Below are 7,806 nucleotides of genomic sequence, written 5' to 3' on the forward strand. Positions count from 1 at the left end.
CCTCTTCTCAGCTGTTCCTCTTTCCCTCTTTCTTTCTCCCCTTCTTTCCCCCAGTCAAGTCTGTCCCGTATTCAGTAAGTGAAAATAAAATAAACAATAAAAGGTGAATCAAATGGACCATTACGGCAAGGCTGGGATGGTCAGTTTGGTAAAGTAAATCCGTTGGGCATCTTTCTTTGCCTTTAGACAACAATTCTGATGGCAAAAGAGCCAAACGGGACAGGCAAAAAAAAAAAAAAAAAAAAAAAGGAAATCTATGAGTATTTCTATTGGAATACATTAGAACATAATAAATCAAAAAGCTGTTGAATGTTTCTTATATAAGCCACAGAGAGCGTAGTATTTCAGTGCCTTAACAAACATCTCATCCCTGAGGCCATAAATTAGAGGACTCAAACATCTTGGAGCAAGAATAAAGGTTATGTAATTAAAGTACCTCACATTGATAAATAACATAAAATCAATCTGCAGGACAGCAGCCTCTATAAATGGACACCAGAGCTGAAAAAGACACAGCAGCAGCTGGAAACCATGAAGAACCACTGTACTCAGCCCCTTCCATGTCGACTTCTTATTCTCTCCTGATGCAGCTTTGGCCACTTTCATTATTTGCACATATGAGAAAACAATAGTGATGGACATAATCAAGAAATAAAGCTGACTTATAGCTGACCTAAGATGATCCTGCCATCTGTGAAAAATGAACATTTCAACAGCACAAATTCTGCTCTGGGTATAGAAGCTGGTGATTGCTGAAGCAAAGAAAATAGAAAGAATAACAATGCAGGGAACAGAGCTCAGACCATGAATGATCAGGATGAAGTGCAGAGCTCTCTGTGTTCGGCACAGTTCTGCATGACGGAGGGGAACGCAAATGGCCACGTAACGCTCCAGGGTCATTGCTGTCAGAGTAACTGGTGTGACAAATGTGTACACAGACAAAACAATATATATAATAACACACAACCACACTTGTATGGTGAAACTAAAATAATTCAAAATGAGCAAGACATTGGTTATTAGCAAAAAAAGCGAATCAGACAACAGTGCAATGGCAAATAAGATGTAACGCATAGTTGTGTAAAAAATATTGTAATGACCTGGCTGGGGTTGTTAGCCAGGTGCATTCTGGGTATTGTGTTGTCTCTGTGTTTTCTATCGTTCTACTAGTTCATATGTGTTGATTTGCATGTTGTGTTAGTGTTATGTTAATGTAAGCCACAGTGAAGTTGATGTGTGTTCTGTGGAGGGGGGTGAATTGGTATAGTTGGCTGACACCGCGACTCTATGTGGTGGGAGCGTGATAGGGGTTCGGTGTCAGCAGTGTTACGTGTGTGAAAAAATACGGCAAATAAATGACTGGTGTGAACCACTACTGCCTCCTACTGGATCATTTGGGGATTATCAGTCTGCTGCTGAGACGCTCGGGGTCGTGCGGTGTATGAGGCACTAGCGCTCTCCACTTGCTGTGAAGTGTAGCGATAGCCGCTAGAGCCCCGCTAGCCGTTAGCTAGTGAGCAGTTTAGCCAGTTTAGCTCCACTAACCCACGGTCGTTACAATTGGTGTCAGAAGTGGGATTCATGAGTGTCTAGCAGACACTATGGAGCCGACCATAGGCGAATTAGAGCGCGTAATCCGAGACAACAGCTCGCTTCTGGAAAGCATGGCTGCCGAGACCCAGCGGAGAAGACCCGAGCTGGGGCGGCCAGAGGGCCACAGCGTGCCCCGGAACAGCCACCCCCTGCTCTCCCTGCGACGGGAGGGGATTCCTGGGGCCGCACCACAGCTTCCTGGCAGGACGGCTGCTAAGCTACAGCACTACACTGGGGCGACGCAGCTGGAGCCGTATCTGGCCCAAGTCACGCTGGCTGCCACTCACAACGGGTGGGGTCAAGAAGAGACTGCCACCCACCTGGCGCTTGCACTGGAGGGCCCAGCGCTCCAGGTTCTGCTGGACCTGCCCCCAGAGGAGCAGCGCGACCTCCGGGCCTTGACCACGGCGCTCGGCAGACGGTTTGGACAGAGACCACCAGCCGAACAGAGCAGGGAGGAGCTGGCTTGCCGACGCCGACGCGAAGGAGAGAGCCTGGGGTCCTTTGCTGCGGATGTCCGCCTCTATGCCCGACGGGGCTACCCGACATTCCCAGGAGCGGCACGAGAGGAGCTGGGTCTCCATGCCTTCCTGAGGGGCCTCACACCGGAGAGGCTGCGACAGCATGTCCGGCTGTCATCCCCCCGAGACCTGGAGGAGGCACTGAGGGAGGCTGAGCGGGCTGAGGAGGTGCTGCGGGGCGAGCCAGGGACCCGACGATCGGCCAGGATGGTCGAGCGAGAGATGAACGCGTCCCAGTCGGATGAGGAGGAGGAGGCCAGACGAGCCCAATCAGAGGCAGTTCCACGTCGGAGGCGCCGGACGGACTGCTGTTATCGGTGCGGGGAACCTGGTCACCTCGCCCGGAACTGTCCCGCACCTAGTCCTCGGAGCCGAGTGACATCACCAACGGGAAACGGCCACGGGGTGAGACAGTGAGGGAACCCCCACCCCAATCGTTAAACCCTCTCCATGACACTCATCCCGTGGTGGGCCGCTGTGGGTCCACCCGTGGACTGTACCTGGACTGTATAGTTGATGGACGGTCTTGCCGGGCCCTGGTAGACACGGGGTCCACCATCTGCTTGCTGCGAAGGGGGGTGCTCCCGGAGACGGGTGGCTCATTGCCAAAAGACTGGACCCCTACTCACACAGCGTTGTACACTGTCACAGGAGAAAAGACCGTGATGCCGGGGAAAAAGACTCTGCAGGTGGTGGTGGGAACGAACAGTGTGAACCATGAGTTCTGGCTTGCCGACATAACAGACGAGTGCATTGTTGGACTGGACTTGCTGGCCCACTGGGGGGCACGGGTCGATGTACCGGGAGTTGCCATCCACCTTGGTGCTGAGACCGTGCAGCTTCAAGTGGGCCGCGGTAGCCAGGGACAGACCCCCACCCCACCAGCACCCCCAAAGCCCTTACGCCCCGCAGCTCCATGCCACAGCCAGGGGCCGAGGGCGGCAAGGGTGCGGAAGAGGACCCAGGGGGTGGACGTAAGCAGGGCCAACATCCCGCAGCCAGAGTCGCCGCCTAGCTCGGCAGTCTCCCCGTCACCTGAGACTGTCGCGGCAGTAGAGGAGCTTGGGCGGCGAAGTGGGGTGCACCTCAGTGCGACACAGCAGCAGCAGTTGCAGAGCCTCTTGGCAGAGTTTATGGACACTTTCGCCGCCAGGGAAGAGGACTGCACAAGGACGGGCCTGGTGCAACACACTATAGACACTGGAGCAGCTGCTCCAATCCGGCTGCGGCCCCACCGCCTGCCCCTCGCCAAACGCCAAGCTGCCGAGGGACTGATAAAAGAGATGGCAGCTAATGGCGTCATTGAACCCTCGGATAGTCCATGGGCCGCACCTATGGTTATGGTGCGGAAGAAAACAGGGGGGTGGCGCCCTTGTGTGGACTACAGGCGTCTGAACGCGGTCACCCGCAAGGACTCTTACCCGTTGCCTCGCATCGATGACGCACTGGATTACATCGCTGGGTCCAGTTGGTTCAGCTCGCTAGACCTCCGCAGTGGGTACTGGCAGGTGGAGCTCGCTGCCGAGGCGCGGCCCAAGACTGCATTCACCATAGGGCAAGGACTGTGGCAGTTTAAGGTGATGCCTTTTGGACTATGCAATGCACCAGCCACGTTCGAAAGGTTAATGGAAAGGGTCCTCAAAGACATTCCCCGTGCCCGCTGCGTGGTCTATTTGGATGACTTGCTGACTCATGCTAAGGACTTTGAACAGGCCGTGGCCAACCTACGAGAGGTTCTGACTGCCATCCGCGGGGCCGGACTAAAGCTGAACCCGGCCAAGTGCAACCTTCTTGCTCGCCAGGTGAAGTTCCTGGGACATGTGGTGAGCGAACAGGGGGTGGCTACTGACCCCGAGAAGGTGGTTGCTGTGGGGGACTGGCCTACCCCATCGAACGTCGCCGAGCTACGAAGCTTCCTGGGGCTGGCCTCCTATTACAGGAGGTTTGTAAAAGACTTTGCCACCGTCGCTAGCCCCTTGCATCAGTTGACAAACAAGGGTCAGCGGTTTGGTTGGACGGAGGGCTGTGCAACGGCTTTCGAGCAGCTGAAAACTGCCCTTGTGAGTGCCCTGGTCTTGGCGTATCCTGACCCCAGCCAGCCTTTCATTTTGGACACCGACGCCAGCAACGTGGGGGTCGGAGCGGTGCTCTCCCAGAGGGGAGAGGCTGAGGAGCGAGTGGTGGCATACTACAGCTGCAGCCTCAGCCGGGCCGAGAGGAATTACTGTGTTACCCGGCGTGAGCTGTTGGCTGTGGTCCTGGCGGTTCGTCACTTCCGACCTTACCTCCTGGGCACTAAGTTCCTGCTCAGGACAGACCACGCCAGCCTAACCTGGATGCTGAACTTTCGCCAGCCAGAGGGTCAGGTGGCCCGGTGGCTGGAAATACTACAAGAGTACGACTTTGAGGCCCAGCACCGACCAGGGCGGCAACACGCCAACGCTGACGCCCTGTCCAGGCGCCCCTGTTCTGCGGATGAGTGCCGGTACTGCAGGCGCATGGAGGAGCTGGACCGGGGTCCGACATCGGCAGCAGCAGAACCTGAGGGTGTGGGTGAAGGGCAGGAACCTTTCACCGCGGCGGAGCTACAGCAGCACCAGGTGAGCGATCCAGCGCTGGAGATGGTGAGGGACTGGATGGAGGCAGGGACACGGCCAGACTGGTCCGCCGTGTCTTCCCAAGGGCCCGAGACAAAGTCGCTGTACTCCTAGTGGAACAGCCTGGAGCTCCATGGCGGTGTAATCTACCGGCGGTGGCGAGCGCCAGACGGGGGAGGCGACATACTCCAGCTCCTGGTTCCCCGGGCCTTGCGGCCTGAGGTCCTCCGCTGGGTCCATGGGGCTGCAGGTACTGGCCATTTTGGGAATGGCAAGACGTTGCGACGGCTGAGACGGCGGTTCTACTGGCCGGGGTGTCGTCAGGACGTGGAGATCCACGTCCACTGCTGTGACGACTGCACGGCGAAGAAAGGTCCCAGCCAGCGCTCCCATGCCCCATTGCAGCAATACCTAGTTGGGGCGCCAATGGAGCGGATTGGAGTGGATATCCTGGGTCCATTCCCTGTGACTGATGCCGGCAACCGGTATGTCCTGGTCGCGATGGATTATTTCTCAAAGTGGCCAGAGGCGTACGCGGTGCCGGACCAGAGTGCGGTGACGACGGCGCGGACTCTGGTGGATGAGATGTTCACGCGGTTTGGTGTACCGGAGGAGCTCCATAGCGACCAAGGGAGGAACTTTGAGAGCCAGGTGCTGGGAGAAGTGTGTCGGAGGCTGGGGGTGAGAAAAACGAGGACCACCCCCCTCCATCCTCAGAGCGATGGTCTGGTTGAGCGGTTCAACCGCACGTTGGCCACCCAGCTGGCCATCCTGACCAGCCAACATCAGAGGGACTGGGACCAACACCTGCCCCTTGTTTTGTGGGCATATCGAACAGCAGTGCAGGAGTCAAGTCAGTGTACTCCTGCGGCGTTGATGTTCGGAAGGGAGCTCCGGACCCCGGTGGACTTAGTGTTCGGAGCGCCCCCTGAGCCGGAGATTGCTGGTGGACCAGAGATGGACTACTTCCGGCGGCTCAGGGAGCGGTTGCACACGGTGCATCAACTGGCAAGACGGACATTGGAGGGAGCCGGGGCCCGCCAGAAACGGGCGTATGATACCCGTGCGCACGGTCCTATGCTGGGGGCCGGAGATCGGGTCTGGGTGTTCTGCCCCCAGAGGAAGCGGGGGCTGACCCCCAAGCTCATGAGCCACTGGCAAGGCCCGGGCGAAATCCTGGAGCAGCTGTCGGAGGTGGTCTTCAGAGTCCGGATGCCGGGGCGGGGAAGGCGGGTGGTGCTACACAAGGACCGGCTGGCGCCATACCATCCGCTTGCCCCCAACCCGCAGGCTGGTGTGCAGCCTGGGGACTCCTCGCCCCCTACGCCCGGCCCGGAGGGGGGCGCCATGGATTCCCAGTCGAGGCCGAAGCGTACTCGACGCCGGCCCGGACATTTGCTGGACTACATTGTGGACAGTTAAGGTTGTGGGGACACTAAACCTTTTTGGGAGGGGGCTGTGTAATGACCTGGCTGGGGTTGTTAGCCAGGTGCATTCTGGGTATTGTGTTGTCTCTGTGTTTTCTATCGTTCTACTAGTTCATATGTGTTGATTTGCATGTTGTGTTAGTGTTATGTTAATGTAAGCCACAGTGAAGTTGATGTGTGTTCTGTGGAGGGGGGTGAATTGGTATAGTTGGCTGACACCGCGACTCTATGTGGTGGGAGCGTGATAGGGGTTCGGTGTCAGCAGTGTTACGTGTGTGAAAAAATACGGCAAATAAATGACTGGTGTGAACCACTACTGCCTCCTACTGGATCATTTGGGGATTATCAGTCTGCTGCTGAGACGCTCAGGGTCGTGCGGTGTATGAGGCACGAGCGCTCTCCACTCGCTGTGAAGTGTAGCGATAGCCGCTAGCGCCCCGCTAGCCGTTAGCTAGTGAGCAGTTTAGCCAGTTTAGCTCCACTAACCCACGGTCGTTACAATATCCTTCATAAAAAATGTTGTGATTAGCAAAAGGTTGATGCAAAGAAACACAGAGATTAATACCTGGACTATGATGACCCGATTATTGATGTTGTTTATTGCCAACTGACCACCAATTACTGAGTTATTTGTTGCCATGTATTTCTAACTTTTAGGCAAATATTCTTTTGTTTTATATCTTCAAAATGTGGAGAGGCCCAAAATTCTAAGAACTTATCTACATATATTATTATATATCTGGTTAAAGATTCTAAAAACAAATTCCCCACACACACTATCTAAACCAAAGTTTAAATGATGTCAACCTAAACAGCCTCACAGCTACAAGTGTATCTATTGAGTTAAGTATTCACGGTGCTTGTTGATAATATAATGACATATATCTATAATACCCAAAGATAACAACAAGTCACAAGACATCAGAGAGTCATTTTACCAAACCATCCCTGCGGTAAGTAAAACACATCTGAGGTGTGTGCTGTCACAAGCTGATTTTTATAGCTGAAACTGTAACACAAGAGGGAATGTCATGAAAGGAAGATGTCACCAAAGGAAAAGCATTTGGGAAACATTTTGTACAACAGATCGATTCAAGTACTAAAATATAAAACTACTGCACATATCAGGTGTCCAGGTTTGACCATCAACTCTTATCTGTCAACACAAATTATTATTATTGTTTGGCAACACAACACCTCACACATAAAATTGAAGAGAACAATGCTACCTGAATGTGCAAAGCATTTCTTTTGTGTGTCCTGTGTGAATCCATTCTTCGAATAGAATTAGTCAAAAATAATTTACTTCTTAAATTGTTCAGCACCTGACTGCAGCGGCTTTTAATTAAATTTAGTCCAAATAATTTCCTCAATGAATAGTTAATTCTCTGATTTACTTAGTTTTTTTTAATTGGTTTGGTACTATTTTCACAACTAAAGTGTGCATTTTCAAATCTCTCAGTACAAAACTCACATTTGATCACATTTGTAACACCACTAGTCATTCTTTCAAATCTGATGTCATGAGTTCATTGTATTTGCACATATTTTCATTCCACTTAATCATTGTTGCAGAACATATGATCATTGTGATATATTCTGAGAACATTTGCTTTACTCACCCAAACAAAACAGTAAGATCTTTTTTCAACGTAGTACTTTTACCAA

At 53.1% G+C, this 7,806-nt stretch overlaps 1 pseudogene; it reads right to left on the reverse strand.

Moving 5' to 3' along the window:
- Window positions 1-294: 294 nt before the first annotated feature.
- On the reverse strand, window positions 295-6,778 carry LOC146694365 (odorant receptor 131-2 pseudogene; annotated as a pseudogene).
- Between the last annotated feature and the right edge of the window lie 1,028 nt (window positions 6,779-7,806).

The sequence above is a fragment of the Copadichromis virginalis genome, linkage group LG14 (assembly GCF_057382275.1).
Source record: "Copadichromis virginalis isolate Kocher_CV1m ecotype Utaka linkage group LG14, C_Virginalis_male_GT1.1, whole genome shotgun sequence".
Classification (NCBI taxonomy): domain Eukaryota; kingdom Metazoa; phylum Chordata; class Actinopteri; order Cichliformes; family Cichlidae; genus Copadichromis; species Copadichromis virginalis.